We start from the raw sequence: 15,806 nt of genomic DNA, 5'->3' as shown, positions 1-15,806 counted from the left end.
CCCCGTCACTGTCGGCCAGTCAAAACACAGCAATGAATGAAGCTGTTCAAATCAGCAGGGTGGTCCTCCGCATGCACACACACACACACACACACACACACACACGCACACACAACTGCTGACTCACACATTTGCGCAGGGTGAGCGTGCGCCTGCGGAGGCAACACAGTTTGGCAAAAACAGGTGATAGTGAGCAGCGAGTGTGGTTTGTGAGGGATGAAAAGAGGGGAGAGGAGAGAAGAAGTCCAGCGGAGAGAAGGAATGGAGAATGTTTTTTTGGTCAGTCAGATGAGAGGAAACGCTGCCTCTTACTGGTCGCTGTCTGCCACTACAACAGATCAAAGACCGGATGGAAAGAGAAGAGTCAGATTCAGTTTATGTATCACTTCATAACTGGGATCTGTCTCTTTGTGCCTCACGGTTCGCAGTCACCGCTGCTGCCTCTCCGCCTCACAACACGGTGTGAAGAGTTTTATAAATAAAGACCTTTGAAATAAAGTGTGCGAAATAAAACAAAGTCGGAAGGAGCAGCAGCAAATGTATTCTTTGAAAAAAACCCGGAGTTTGATTGTGAGTCATACCACATAAGATATCACATCTGATCCACAAAGCCTTCCAACACATGAGCGAACACATTAGCAACTAGAAAGCTTTCTCTTCTATTCTTCTCATCTGTTGTTTCTCTTCCTCCCTCAGCCATCTTCCTTTTTTTTCCCTGATTCCTCTCTTTTCCCTTTTTCTATCCCTTCCTCGGCCGTGTGTGTGTGTGTGTGCGTTGGAGGGCTGATTATAATATAATGAGATTCCCAGTGCCCAGGTGCTCTTTCTAGATAATTACTGAGTGTGTTTTTTTGTAGCCGGCCTCCCAACTGAAGCAATACCAAATCTGTCAGCACACACACACACACACACACACGCGAAAGAGGGAGCATCAAATTAAATCTATTCCCACCATCTCGTTTCTGATTGCACACTCTCCGATCCTCTCCAGCTTTCCTCCTTTTTTTTTTCAATCACTCTGTTGTCAATCCTCCATTTGTCTCCTTTCCGTCTCCCTCTTTTCTTTTTCCAATTTCTCTCCTCTGACCATCCTCTCTCTCTCTATACATCCCTCACTCGTAGGTGAGTGTGTGTGTGTGTGTGTGTGTGTGTGTGTGTGTGTGTGTGTGTGTGGGTGTGTGCGCAGAAGATGAATTGACAAAACATTAGTCAGTTGTCTGGAGGTAGAGGCAGATACCATTGATTCTCACACACGCTCACACATTTTTTTTTTTGTTCTTGGAAACACATCCATCCCTGATTGACTGAAATGATTTATTATTAAGTGTACTGAGTGTAGGCCGGCCTGACAGGAGCAAGGCACTGCATTGCGTTAAGGAGGACACAGGCTCTTTTGCCGTAGGAGCTTTTTTGGGTAACGTTGAGACTGTGGCAGTGTCACCTTCTGTCCTGTGTGGTTGTGGTTTTCACAGTGCTGAGCCATAGTCAATCATATAAATTGTCGATTGAAAACATTGCAGCTATCCTAAGATGATGAAAGTGTCTTTATTTTATCCGGGACGAACAATAAGTCTATAAGACCTTTTGAGTGTGTATTAAAATCTGTAATTCCGCTTTAATTTGGAGATTTTTTGATGAAACATTTTACTCAAAAGAAGAATTTAAAGTTTATTCTCCAGTCACGATGTCGTCAACTCAACCTCCATCCCAAATGTACTTGGTAAATTCTGGTTCTTGCCTTCTTGTCCTGATCATTGAATGGAAAATGTCCTTTAAGGTGGTGAAATCATAAAAATGCTCAATGCAGATTTAAGCATGTACCTACAGCCAAACATCAGGAGGCTAAGAAGGCTTGGGGAGAAATATTATATTCAGAATTTGAAATTTTTTTGCTGCTGAAAGTAGAGATTGACCCATTGATCACAGACAAGAGGACATTTTACAAACTATCTTTATCGTTTTACATATAGGTTCAATACACAAAGTCAGGGTAATATTATTGTCTACCTGAGATAATATATAGTTAAATGAAAGCTAACGTTGTATAAGACGGCAGTATTTGTAAATCATGACTCTGGTTATAGCGCCATGTCATTAATGCATTAAACTGCTCTTATGATGAAAGTGCGCTCTCTCTGTTTTGGGCAGGGACGGTGGTATCGGCTGATCCATCGGCTAGTGACTTGTTCTGCTCCGAACAATCGTTGGTCCATCAGCCTGTGTTCAGCGGTGTCGCATCAACAGCATTAAGCCAATTTCAGACAGAAAGAGGGAATCAGGGATGGCACGATAAAAGATTTTTATTGCAGATGGTGATAAAAAAACAAATCCTCAGAATAATTTCATTGTTGTGAATTTTAATTATTGGGATAATCAGGAATATTCTCATATAAATGGCTTGTAAAAGCTGTCCAGCTCACTGATGTACGAGCCTATATTGCTCTCCTGATTTATTTTGCACAGCCTAAACCTGTCAGCGTGATTGAAGGCATCGAAATCGCAGGGTTTGACATCAGGTTGTTGTAGGTTTTGAGAGCATCACTGAAGTGATTAGAGCCTGAGTAACAGCTCCTCTGCCTGAGGAGGATCCGCTCACACTCTCTCCATCCTTGTCTTTAATGACATCAGAGGTTTCTTGTCTCAGCATCTCTCAGAGCCTCAAACCTTTTCATAAAGCTGCTGAGCCTCTGTGTCTGCTTGTTTGTGAATCAAAGAGAAACCAAATCTGTCTGAGTCTGGGATTTAAAATCTTAACGCTGAGTCAACAATGCTCTCCAATCCATCACTAACTGCTATCAGACTGCGCTTCCACTGGGCAGCTGCTTGCGATGCTCTCCCACTGATCTGCTCGTCTCTGGGCGGAAAAGGGTTAAAAACACTTCTGATGCGCCAGAATTCCATCCTGCATATTTTAACACGTGCGGCAGCATATATTTCACATCAGCGTCTGCCGCTGCCCGCGTCGTCTGTCAAACGGGGCACGCCGCTTGCATCGAGATCAGAATTGTGTTATTCATTACATTCAATAAATGTACAGGGGTCTGTCTCGTTGGCATTGGCGCAAGGACGTTCAGTATACATGAGGCGGTGACAGCAGGGCCGCGTGGACAGTTAGACTGCCACTCTCAACATAAATTATTACAGCTTTTATCTGCCATGCTACCAGACCAATGTTCTTTTGTTCTTTCATTAGTGTTAATTCATTCAAAGTCAGTAATTGACGTTGTTTGTTTCAACCCAATAACCTGCTAATTAATGCTTTTTGATAGTATTAGCAGAAGAAGTATTTGTATTCAGTCTTCACAAGTATACGGTATTTACAAAGAGTATAAACGAATCAACATTCTGTGTATTAAATAGTGACTGAACAGGCTTAGACAGAAGCAAAAAGCTTATATTATATGCATATCCTACATTCTCATTGATTTAGGCAACGCTCTAGACACCAGAAAAAACAAATAATTACACTTGTAATGTATATTTGTGAAGTTGCATTATTTAACCCCAACAATTCAAACACAATCAGATTATCAATAATACATATGGCTTGTTTTTTAAGCAGGAGATTATTGTAGATTTATTGTCAGATATGTTTCGTTCTTTTGTGACAAAACCCCAAACCGCATGTGTTAATATTCAAGTGTTCAGTGTTCAAATGACCCTGAATTAAGTCTTTCTAGCTCTGAATATGTTTCAAATTCCAAAGTGAGATCTTGCACATAACTGATGCAGTAGTAGACCCTGTTTGGGTTCATTAGTAAAGGGACAATTACTGTTAATGTTCTGCTACCACCTTATAAAGAATATTATAACTCATAACTCATGTACAACCACTTCATTACTTACAATCAATAAGGAGCAATCAGGAGGTTATTGATAGAAAAACTATGTAAATGGCCCAGTAGTTGTAGAATTAGGTCATACAGCATGAAGCACTGATAAGAGATTTAAAATGACTGTTATTGGTTTTTTTCTTTATTTCTTTGTCATTTCCTTGTAATGCTAAACATTTCACATGGGTGTGTAAAATAAAACAACATTTAAACTTCAACAAACAAATTGTTCATATAAATGGAAAAAAAAGGAAAGCATTTTGCTCCAACTCTGGTTTCTGTTGCAATGAAAAGCTTTTTCTATCAGCTCCCAGACTTCCTCCAAGTTAACTTGTAAAGTCAAATAAAGTTTTAAAAAGTGCCGCTGCAGTAATGGCAGACACAGACAGAGGGCGCTACATCACTGACACTCACCGCTGACACTGTGACAGGAGAACGGGAGAGATAAGAGGACAGAATGACAGGCTGAGAGGGGAGAGGGAGAGGGACAACAGGTAGAGAAAGTTTGGAAGGCAGAGAGAGGAGATAACTGAAGAGAGGCGACTCTTCCCTTTTTTCCCCGTTTCTCTTGTGAGGACATTTTGTTTCGGCTGCTTTCACCAAATTAACTCCACCGCCATCCTTCTTCTCTCCTTTCATTATCTCATTTTCTCCCTCCCCCTTCATCTGACCACTGCCACACTCCTCTCCCCTCCTCCCCCCCCTCCCTGCTCCCACCATGCATGGTTGGGTCCGGGCCATTTGCTTCCACTCCAGCAGGGCTGCACCATTAGTGACCAGCAGGGGAATTGTTGCTCTCTGCATGCAGCTGGGTTCAGGTGTGCTGATGCGCTCTCCGTCACTCTGTCTCTGTGTGTGTGCTGTCATGCTCACCCCAGGCGTAATAATTGAGAAATTTTAAAGGATAATTCCGCTCTTATTTCAGCTCGGATCATGTCATTGCAGTTTTAGCCATCAGTAAGAATCACAAAAACATAATTGTTGGGATCTGGGAGGACAAGCGGTCAGATGATCACTGGGCTGCAATTACAGATTATTACAGACATTTAAATTTTCTCTAATTAAAGTGTTTTATAATAATGTGGACTCTGTCGTTTGTTTTTCAAAGCTGATCATCTGATCTATCATTTCTTGCCATTTTTGGACCCAGTAGCCGTGACAACACTGTGTTGCCAGATCTCAGGAATAACTTCAGTGATTACAGTGTAATCATAAGTGAAGCTGAAGCAATACATTGATAGTGAACAGAAAGATTAATTCATTATTAGTTTTTAAAGGGCACATGTTCATTTTCAGGTTCACATTGTTATTTTGGGATACACTAGACTAGGTTTTACATGCTTTAATACTCAGAAAAAACACATCAGTTTCTCATGTTTCATGTGTCCCCTCTCCGTCTGTAACTCCTGTCTCTTTAAGCCCCCCCCCCCCCCGAATACCCAGTCTGCTCTGATTGGTCAGCTCACGCACACCTGAGCCAGCAACGATCACCGTCTCTCTGGTTAGCTCTGTGGTGTTTTCAGCTTCCAGTTAGCTTCAGTCCTACTGTGAGTTTAGGCATAAATTATGCAAATGTGTTACATGATGACGCAGCGTGATGTCAACAAGTCCCGGAATTAAAGTCAGGGCTGACGACGATGTGTTTAGGAGCAGTGTTTTCTGTGGAAGAGAGGAGCTCTCCGCTGGTGCAAACTTACAAAACACTGAAGGAAAACATAGGGCTCCTTTAATTTACCTGCTCAAATGTAAATATTTTCTTAATATCACGTTCTATTTAACCAAATATTATCAGATCTTGGACTGTCGGTCGGACACAACCAGGCACTTAAAGCTGTCCAACTTGAGCTCTTCATTCATAATCATGAGAGGAATGATGGCTAAAGCTGCCAGTAGAAGAACCAGGTTGTACAACAGCAGAATTTTCCTCTTTCTCTCACACACAAACACACACACACACACACACACACACACACACACGCTGCTGTTGTTGTAGCCACGATCAACCTCTAGCCAGCAAAGCGTGACTCAACAGAAATCTTGTTTCTTCTTTCTCAATCCGTCTCTCTCTTTCTTTGTCTCTGTCAGCAGCCCCCGTCTCATTTTCTTCCAGTCTCTCCCCTCTCTTCTCTCTTCACTTTCTTACCCCCCCCCACCCCCTTTCCCCATCACTGGATACAGACAAACACACACGCACACGCACACACACACACACACCCCTCCAGCTTTCCCTTCAGCTTTGCCCACCCTCTGTGGGCGCCGTGCCCAGAGAGAGGCAGCATGAGCTGGGCGAGGAGCCCCGGGCAGAGCCGCCGCCAACACTCTGGAAGCCTGGAAAGAAATAGTCAAGGAGGGGAAGAAAAGAGAGGGTTAAAAAAAGAAGGAAGAAAGAGGGGCGAGGAGAGGCGAGATGAGGAGAAGTGAGGGATCGAGTGGAGGGAGGATGAAGAGATAAGAGGATGCGAGAGCAGGGGAGACATGCAACAGAGGAGAGGATAAGAGAGAAAGGGGGGAGACAAAAGGGGATTAGAAAAATAAGATAGATCGATAGATAGAGAGATACAGAGAGAGAAGAAGGAGAGGAGAGACACAGACGCAGAAGGAGAAAGTGCGAGGCAGCGGGAGAGGAAGAAAGAGAGAGCTGGGCAGACAGCCAGCTCTCCCATGAGAGAGAGAGAGGTCAGAGCAATGGACACATCTCTGGAGAGACTGTGTGTGTGTGAGAGAGAGTGTGTGTGTGTGTTTGTGTGTGTGTGTGTTTGTGTGAAAGACAGCGGCGAGAGATAAAGGGAGGAGGAGAGAAGAATACAGAGGAGGAGGTGGAGGAGGAGGAGGAGGAGGAGGAGAGCAGTGGAGCGCAGAGACGTAGAGGAGGACTTGTATAAGACACATACTGAACGCCTGAAATGCGACCTTGGAAATCTATATCTGTGTGTTTGTGCCTTCTGTCCGTACGTGCTCGCATTTTTTTCTTCTTCTGCACTGCATGTCCTGCGTTCGAAGGATGAAGCAGGATTTTTTTCTTCCAGTCAACAAATCCTGTGAAAAGCCCAAAACTAACAGTATAAGAAGACGTCTCTCAGGACTTTTCTGTCTCCGGCCCCTCATCCTTAAGCCCGCTGGTTCCTACTGAAGACATACAGCTTTACAAATGTTCAGTTCAGTAAGCTCCGTATTTCCACAAACAGCTGAGGATTGTAGTTTTTATCAAATATTACCAGAAGTAACCAGTTCATGATGGACTGAGACATGAGTACATTTACCAAAGCACTGTACTTGAATACCAATTCAAGGTATTCCATTTTATGCAAGTTTACACTTCTAATCCACTTACATTTTTCCAACAGCTGTAGTTCCAAGTTTTCCCAGAACCATGTCTCCAAATTTGGTTATTTTTCAGGACGTTCCCATACTTCTTAAGCTTAAAAAAACAATTAAATAACCCTTTCGGATTAGCTGGAAAATGCATTGTCACAAAGCTGGACGCAGGCTGTTTTTCTGAGCTCATGATAGGACAACAACACCACAAACAAATGTTTGGAAACAAATATCATGAAAAATCTTTCTCTTCTGGTTAAAATGTCTTCCCTAAACCTACATAGTGCACCTTTAAGGTTCAGTTTTCTTTTTCATGTTGTGACAATGCTCTGATTAGGTTAAGGAACAAAAACCGCTTGGTTATCAAGACATCCACCTCCCGATATGACAATCAGTAATTTACGTAGCCTCTGACACATACAAATGTGAGTGTATCAGTGGTTTGCAGAAAAACCCCAATATTTAATCCTGGCAACTGGGCTGGCAGAGCGGGCTGCGTCATGACCTACCGCAGTTAGTCCTGAACTTGATGTTTTTCAGGTTGAGCGCAGACATATGTCTGTTAAACAGTCGCTGGCTTGCTAGGAAGATGATGTTCGTGTAATTAACGCAGCGGACTGAACTCTGATTGGTCAAATGTTTCTGGAACTGGCTGAAACAGCTGTCAATGGGTAGAATGACAGACCAATCATTAAAAGAAATCATTGAGGACGGCAGCGAATCAGAGGTCTGGAGCTACATGTGTATGCTGTAATGAAGGAAAATGTCAAACGGGGCAGCAGTGATGTGTTTTTTAAAATATTTTACGGACAACAATGGATCTCTGTGGCCCAGAGGAAGAAGCTTGGTTGTGATCTGTTTATACGATGTGTTGACTCAGTTGTATCATTCACCCAATCCCCCCAAAAAAGGACAGAATTATAGCATTAGAGTCAAGTTTTAACTCCAGAAGTATCTGTTTCCCTGTTTGTATTCCTGATAACACTGAGGGCATTGTGGGTTTGTGCGAGGACATCTGTGTGTGTTGCGTGTTAATGCGCAATCTGTGCGTGCAAGGTCAGCGCAGGTCATAGAGCGCTGTGTGTGTGTGTGTGTGTGTGTGTCAATAACAGTATCTGGAGGCCACAGGATTACGTGACCTTGCATGCCAAATGTGCTGTCTTCCACTCACACACACACACATACTCAAACACAAAGCCCCATGAAATCCTCTGACTCCTAAGGGTCTTTATGAGGCTCTCGCATTGGTCATGGAGAGCGAGGAGACGAGGAGGAGGAAGAAGTGTTGGAAGGAGAGAGCGAAGAAGGAGGAGGAGGAGGAGGACAAGAGGTGATGTTGATCTGGGTGGAGAAAAGACCAGAAGAGAGGAGAGCCTGAAGAAGGAGAAAAAGAAAAAGGGACAGCAGAGAGAGAAATATGAAAAGAATGTAGAAAGAACAACTTCTCAACATCCTTCTCCAAATATGATGTGGACGAACTGGAATTGGTGGAATTGTGTCAAATCGCTGCCTGAATCAAGTTCCCGGAGAAGGTTTACTCCGATCCAGGATGTGTGACATCCTTATTATACGCCAAAAATAATGGGGAAGAGGTCAGGGACTGAGGCACGAAGTACAACTCTGCGATCCACAGTGTCTGCATTGGGTTAAGGCTAACAAAATAATTGGTTTGCTTTAGTTAAATATTGAAAATGTCAAGGTGTCCTATTTTGTGATTCAATGAGAGAGGGGTCTGTCCTCTGTCGCTCTTCCTGAGGTCACCTTTTTTTCCTCATTAAAGAGTTTTTAGGGGAGTTTTTCCCATTATCCTAATCTGAGTTTAAGTTTAGAGGCTGCACAGATTTTAAAACCACTTCAGGAACATTTCTGATGGAGGGCTATATGACTAAAACTGACTTGATCTTTTCCTAACCTTACCCTAAGTGTTGCCTGAACATACCCTTTTAAGGTAAAGAGTGATAAAGATTGAAGGATGGTAATTGGCCAGTTGTGAAACGAAAGTAGGTGTGAATGCAGTATATAACTGTAAAAGATGTCTGTGTGCTAGTCCGCTGTTCTGTATGTTGTTAACAGCACAAGTAGTGGGAAGAAGAAACAGAAGCACTGCAGAGAATAAAGGAATGAATACTGCATAAAATGTGTGGGATGGATGGATGACATGAAACAGTCATACAGACAGGAAATAATTTTGTAGTACATTTTTTAACCTTGCTACGGGTTGAACGTAAACAAGATGGTGGTGATAATGTGGTCGACATTTTCACAATAAGAGATCGACATCAGGTTCACATGGTCCATTCACTTTGACTGCGTGTGAGCACCATGCATCAATGACGTAAACACAGAGTCCACCTCTGCTCTTGCCGTTGAAGTCCTGCGCTCTGTTGGCTGGAAGCAGGTTAAGTCTGTCGAGTGCTCTGGGACGGTGAGGTGGAGACAGGTCTCTGTGAAGACGTTAGCACAACAGTTTCTGATGTCTCTCTGCTTGGCCAGACAATTCGATATAATCATTTTTTATGTTGTGGCCTCGTTCGGTATAACTTTAGCTGCTTCAATGATGACAGTGTCTCACTCTGCCTAACCTAACCTACGGGTAATGTGCACAGCATTATGATGCTCCCATCTACATTTAAAGACATGATACGTAACATTTGTCTAAAAAAATTGCTTTGTTGTGTGTTTTGTTGAGTTGCATATTTGCATACTACCATTTCCAATGATCCGGAGAGATATGTGATTTTTCTCATGGTGACGTTCGTTTCATTTGGTCACCTGTCGCTATAACGTCCGGGGAAACATCACTGAAGTCAGTGAACATGACTGAACGAGTGAATAATACATTACCTCGTAGATGAACCTCATGTCTGATTTTCTTCAGCAATGATTTTGTAACAACAACAAACTCTCATGATCCCACACTGCATCACGATGTTGTCAGGTGAGGCGTTTTAATGTCTTTCTTTCGATTTTGAGATCCAGTGGCATAAATTACATGCTGTGCATTTGCAGAAGGAATATATGTAAATATATAAATTCGTCACGTAACATGAAGTAATCAACCGGAGTATATCTCATTTTGGACAGAACGCAGTGATGAATAAAGACAGAGCAGGAGGAGGAGGAGGAGGAGGAGGGGAATTTAAGGAGATGCTATGGTAAAAAAGCCGGGGCCCCGAGGGCAGTGGACATTATTTCAGCTGCTGTGTGTGTTCATGTGTGTGTGCACATCGGGGACAGGTGGGCATCTTCCTGTTCTCCCTGCCTACGTCTCTGTTTCCCTTAATCATCCTCCCTCCCTCTCAATCAATCTGGAGTGTCTTCGGATCATCCGTCCACACGCTTGTATTATATGTGTGTAATTCTTGTGTGCGACTGTGTGCGATCTGCTTCTCAGTCTTTATATTTGTCAGCATTTGTGTGTCTGTGCCTGTGTTTGTGTATGTGTGGGCTCGCGTCGCTATCCCTCGCTCAGTGTGTGCGTGTGTGTGTGCGTGCGTGCGTGCGTGTGCGCGCCACAAGCCCCAGTGAGATCCAGCGAGCATGACGGAGAATGACAGGTTGATTTATGGCGAGGCTATAAGTAGAATGACTACTGCTAGAGAGAGAGAGAGAGAGAGAGAGAGAGAGAGAGAGAGAGAGTGTGTGAGGGAGGAAAAGCACAGCAGAGAGGGAGAGAAAAAGGGGGGAAGATGGTGGAGGGAAAGAGGGAGAGATGGGGAGAAAAGGGGATGCATAGAGAGAAAGAGAGAAAGAGAGCTGAATGACAGAGCTAAAGAGGCAATATGGGACGGGTGAGGAGAGCAGGGATGGGAGAAGCAAGATGGAAAGAGAGAAGGGTCTGATTGAGATTGTGGGAGTGGGATTAAGTTGCCTTATTTGCATGTGAAGAATGACAGACAGAAAGAAAGAAAGAGAGAAAGAAAGAGAGAAAATATGAAACTGCAAGCTGCTGCTGGCATGAAAAGATGGATAGAGTCGAAAGAGACAGAGGTGGAGAGAAACTTTTAGTCCTTGTTTGCGGAGGGGAGCCCCTGTGAGTTGGTTTAATGACGAGCAGCGTCGGGCTCGGCTCACATCGCGCAAAGCGTTCTGCGAGTCTCAGTAGGAAAATAACATTATCTCCACAATTACATTTACATTTTTAGACATTTAGCTGATGTTGTTATGCAGAACGCAAGACATACGCAGAGTGCAAATGAGCTTCAATTCCCAGATCGGTAGGAACGCCGGGCGAACAGTATCCAGGAGAGCGCTGAGGAGCAGCAAGAAGAAAGGTGCAGCGAGAGGATGCAGTCTCGCTATAAAGGCAGGCTTTTTCAAAATTCTGTTTTGCATTGTGTTGCAGGAGCTTTCATGTAAGTTTAAGGGCTGACACCTCTTGATCTCCACACGCCAACATGTGTTATCCAACCTTGTGTAGTTCTAACACTGGCTGGTTTGGTTTCATTTTGGTGGCATCCATTTTTAGGGTAACAGGTTTTCACCGTTGATCTCTTTTTATTTCTCTGTAAGTCACAACACACTCTCAGCATCCATAACAAAAAACAATTTTCGCCATGTTTTCGCTATAAAATGTGATATAAATCAAGCTATGAATGATATATGAACAAGCCCCTCCGCAAGATCCTTCAAAATATAGACAGCAATAAAACTGGAAAGTTTGGTGTATGTAAGTGCTGCTGAAGAAAAGATCTCTGGTTCTGAGAAAATAAACTTGGACAATGATATGAAACTACAGGTGAATAGTTTACTTGCATACATAGATATCAGCATGAAACTTACCATATTGATATAATGATATTGGTCAGATGGGTGGATGGATGAAACGCTTAATTTCCTGCATTCTCTACATCAAGTTATGGTTGAAAAAAAAATTCTATTTATGTAAAGGAAAACACAAAATTCTGTCACCAGGTGACTTTTCAAAATAAGATATAATATCGTATAAATCAGAAGGGCTTCTTTCATGTTTTGATGTTTGTTCTAAATATTGAGGGGGGGGGGGGGGGGGGGTTTCCTCGTATTCCCTCTCAAAGAGCTATTGAGCTGCATGATGGGAAATGTAGTGTCTAGTGTTTTAATCATTATGAGTCGGGATATTTCTGCCTCTGCTGATCTGATTTTGAGAGAGTTTTCTTTTATTTCTCTCACAAATTCCCCCAATAAGTAAACTAGGTATAATGTTTAGTGTGGCTCAAAGTCACTTCAGCAGTGACCTTTTAAAAAACCAACATGTGACTGTAAAAAAGGGCCCACTGTGACAGTGTTGAGCCACAAGCCAATGAATGTCATCTCAATCACATTAACGTCTGAGCAGACAGTGAACCAGTGATGAAGCAGATTGATGCCTTAGATTTGATTTGCCGATTTTACAGCGGCGCTTTATTTTGAAACGCCGGGGATAATCGCAGAGGAGTTTTTAATTTGAAATAGCAGATGTTGAGTGTATTTTTATAACAGGCTAATTCAATCTGAAATCTAAGTGTTGTCATGAGATTTGTCGGGTAAAAAGGGAGGCAAGAATGGTGCGAAACACTCGTTCTCACATACACACACACACACACACACACACCTGCCAGAACAATTGCTCCCATGACAACCTGGCAACCAACGGGGCTTTGAAGCACAGGTCAGTAGTTTTGTGTGTGTGTGTGTGTGTGTGTGTGTGTGTGTGCGTGCGTGTGTGTCTAAACATCAGCGCAAACCAGCATTTTTCCATTTTATTTCGCTCCCCTCTTCCTCTTTTGGTTGTGTTGCTCTTTTTCTTGTCTGTTTTGCATAGGAAACTGTTCTCATCTCTCTTCCCCTCAGGTGAAAGAAAAGTGAGAGAATGTCGAAGAAATCAAGAAAGGCAATAACGAGTGTTTTCAAGAGAGCGAGCGAGCGAGAGAGAGCAAGGGAAAGGAAGAGGAAGGAGTGTGAGAAATATGAGCGAGAGAGGTCGATAGAGATAGAGAGAGAGAAGAAGGGAGAGAGACTTTGATCTCTTTCCTGGTGGGAGCTGGTCTTGGCATGTAGCCAGAAAACCCCAAGGCGTACGCACGCACACACACACACACACACACGCACCAAACAGACGCACACACATATTTAGGTCTAGCTGGCCCGCTCCAGGGCTTTGTTGATTATTTCTGCTGGGAGGATCAAAGACGTCAAACCCCCTCCTCCATCCCTCCATCCATCCACCTATCTGTCTCTTTATCCGTCCATCCGTTTGTCTATCAGATAAATGCATTTCAGCAAGAAGTAACACAGCTGAATTAATTCTGTTCGTTTGAGATTTTGTGATTTCACACCAATTGTCATGTCTCTATACTTACGCTTGTCAAGATGGCTAAGTGGTCTAAGGCCCCAGACTCAAGGTTTGACTCCTTCCCGAGCAAATTGGAATTAGAAACTCCTAGAAACTACCTGCAGTAACTTTATTCTTTTGGTTTGTTTGTTTTTTAGATAACATGAAGCACCAAATACTGCCTTTAAACTAAAATAAGCACATATATGTGTTTGGGTTAGGAACACTATTTCAGTGAGTGTATGATGGCTAAAGTTTTAAGCCAGATGAACAAAACAAGTCAGAACAATCTAATATACTTTCTTCAAGTCTCCTAGGAATCTGGAATATTATCTGTTTACATGCAAGTGGTCAGGATGGCCGAGTCGTCTAAGGCGCCAGACTCAAGGTTTCACTCCTTCTTGAGCAATGAGGGATTTCTGGTCTCCAAATGGAGGCGTGGGTTCAAATCCCACTCCTGACACAACTTTTATATGTAGGCGCTTCAGCTCTTTTGGCAAAATGGGGAAAGAAACTATCAATACTAGTAACTTTCTCCATATAACAAGAAAACAATTGATGGTATGACAGGATGTAAACACGTTGGGGTGGTGCCTCGGTATAACAACAACAGTTAAACATGTTGATCCTGCACTGCACATAAATGGATGGTAGAGCCTATGATTGAGCTGATGAGTTTACATTTAGGACGAAAATTGCTAACAGCACACATAGGATTGTTATTTATATTGAACCACCATGTTTGATTTGTACTCTTCTGTTCGATGTTAGAATTCACACAACCAAAATAACAATTCATATTTAGACCCGCCCTCCATCCATGTGTCTGCCTGCTTGTTTTTGTGAAATACTGGTGAAAAACCTACCAACAAACATAACCTCCTTGGTGGAGGTAACACTCTCCTCACAGAAATTATTTCTCATACTTCTTTTCACATCTCCAGGTATGCTGCAATCTTTGGTGTTTGGATTTAAATAATAAAAACCATCCATCAGTTGTCAGGATGGCCGAGCGGTCTAAGGCACCAGACTCAAGGTTTGACTCCTTCCTGAGCTGTAAGGGACTTCTGGTCTCCAGATGGAGGCGTGGGTTCAAATCCCACTCCTGACATAAATTTTCAACCTGCATGCTTCGTGCCCATAGCTTTGTGACAATGCAGACCTCTTTCCTTTGTTTCTGGTTGAAGACAAAATCTTTTTCAGGGTATCTGCATGTGTTACATGATAAACGCTCCTCATTAAAGCCTGTGTTTTATTCATAATCAGCTTTCTCTCTCATGTTCTGGCAATTTTTGGGAGTGATACATTTATGGCTATGTGTCCTCTCTATTATGCTCAATATTTTGATTGAAAATAGCCCGGCTAGCTCAGTCGGTAGAGCATGAGACTCTTAATCTCAGGGTCATGGGTTTGAGCCCCACGTTGGGCGAGGGAGCTTTTAGATGACATGAAACTTAGTGTGTGGTTAGAGTGAGTAATCTTAGGCACCACAGACTTCTACAGCAGTTTCACATCGGCCCTGGGAAGACAGGTTAGCAGTAGAAGTCATCATGCTCCACAAGGATAAGGCGCTTTGTCAATTTATAACACAAAAGCAACTGACAAAACTTAATCTAGAGAGATTGATCGCCAGCCCCTGCGAACAGATACCACCTGTGTTCACATACTTTCAAGGACAAGGGGAATAACTGTCATCCAGTAAACCTATATCAGATTGAGACTGTCATCTTGTGCTTATAACTTACTTTATTGTGATTGTGTCTTTGCAAAGCTGCTTCGTTAACAGATTGTGTTTTATATCGTTGTCTAATTGAGAACAGATGAAAGGACTTCAAGTTACATGACATCTAGATTTTAGGTTTTTTCGCCTGTTGGTATTTTTTTGTGCTGTCTGTTCATAGTGGAGAGTTCGTAGCTCTGGATGTGGCACAGAGTGACGTCAACAGCTGCCATCAGCCAGGTCAGGGCCCAGTGTGTGTTAGTGTGTGTGTTTGCATGAGAGACAGTGTGGAGACACAGTAACATCTTCAGCTGTTGCTCGAGCTGTAAAAGAGTCATTATCACTCACTCAGTACAATCTGTCTTCCATGTCAGAATCATCTTCACCCTAAACTACCAATTTTACACCCTTCGTCTCCCTTCCCCTGTTCATTTTGTTGCTCTGTTTCTTGGCGTTATCCGTGTTCCTGAAGGTTTACTCCTTCCTCTCTTTTCTCCTGCGTCTGCAGTAATCACACCAGTGAGTATCACGCTGAATCAGCTGCTTATGAATTCTCTCCCTCTGTCTCTCTCTTTGAGCCGCGGAGCCTGAAGGTCTAACCTCCAGTTGAACTCCCATAGCTTTGTGTGTGTTAGTGTGTGTGTGT

The 15,806-nt window shown here is 43.0% G+C and overlaps 1 protein-coding gene and 3 non-coding genes across 5 annotated transcripts in view; all 4 read left to right on the top strand.

Annotated features, from left to right (window-relative positions):
• wnt5b (wingless-type MMTV integration site family, member 5b) overlaps window positions 1-15,806 on the top strand; it is an 86,438-nt gene that overhangs the window by 9,407 nt on the left and 61,225 nt on the right. The gene's annotated exons all lie outside the window — the stretch shown is intronic.
• trnal-caa (transfer RNA leucine (anticodon CAA)) lies at window positions 13,791-13,903 on the top strand. Its single transcript has 2 exons — window positions 13,791-13,828; window positions 13,858-13,903. It is a non-coding gene; the product is annotated as a tRNA-Leu (tRNA).
• On the top strand, window positions 14,439-14,551 carry trnal-caa (transfer RNA leucine (anticodon CAA)). Its single transcript has 2 exons — window positions 14,439-14,476; window positions 14,506-14,551. It is a non-coding gene; the product is annotated as a tRNA-Leu (tRNA).
• On the top strand, window positions 14,797-14,869 carry trnak-cuu (transfer RNA lysine (anticodon CUU)). Its single transcript has one exon. It is a non-coding gene; the product is annotated as a tRNA-Lys (tRNA).

The sequence above is a fragment of the Sparus aurata genome, chromosome 14 (genome assembly GCF_900880675.1).
Source record: "Sparus aurata chromosome 14, fSpaAur1.1, whole genome shotgun sequence".
NCBI classification, from domain to species: domain Eukaryota; kingdom Metazoa; phylum Chordata; class Actinopteri; order Spariformes; family Sparidae; genus Sparus; species Sparus aurata.
This window is presented reverse-complemented; position numbering and strand designations above follow the sequence as displayed.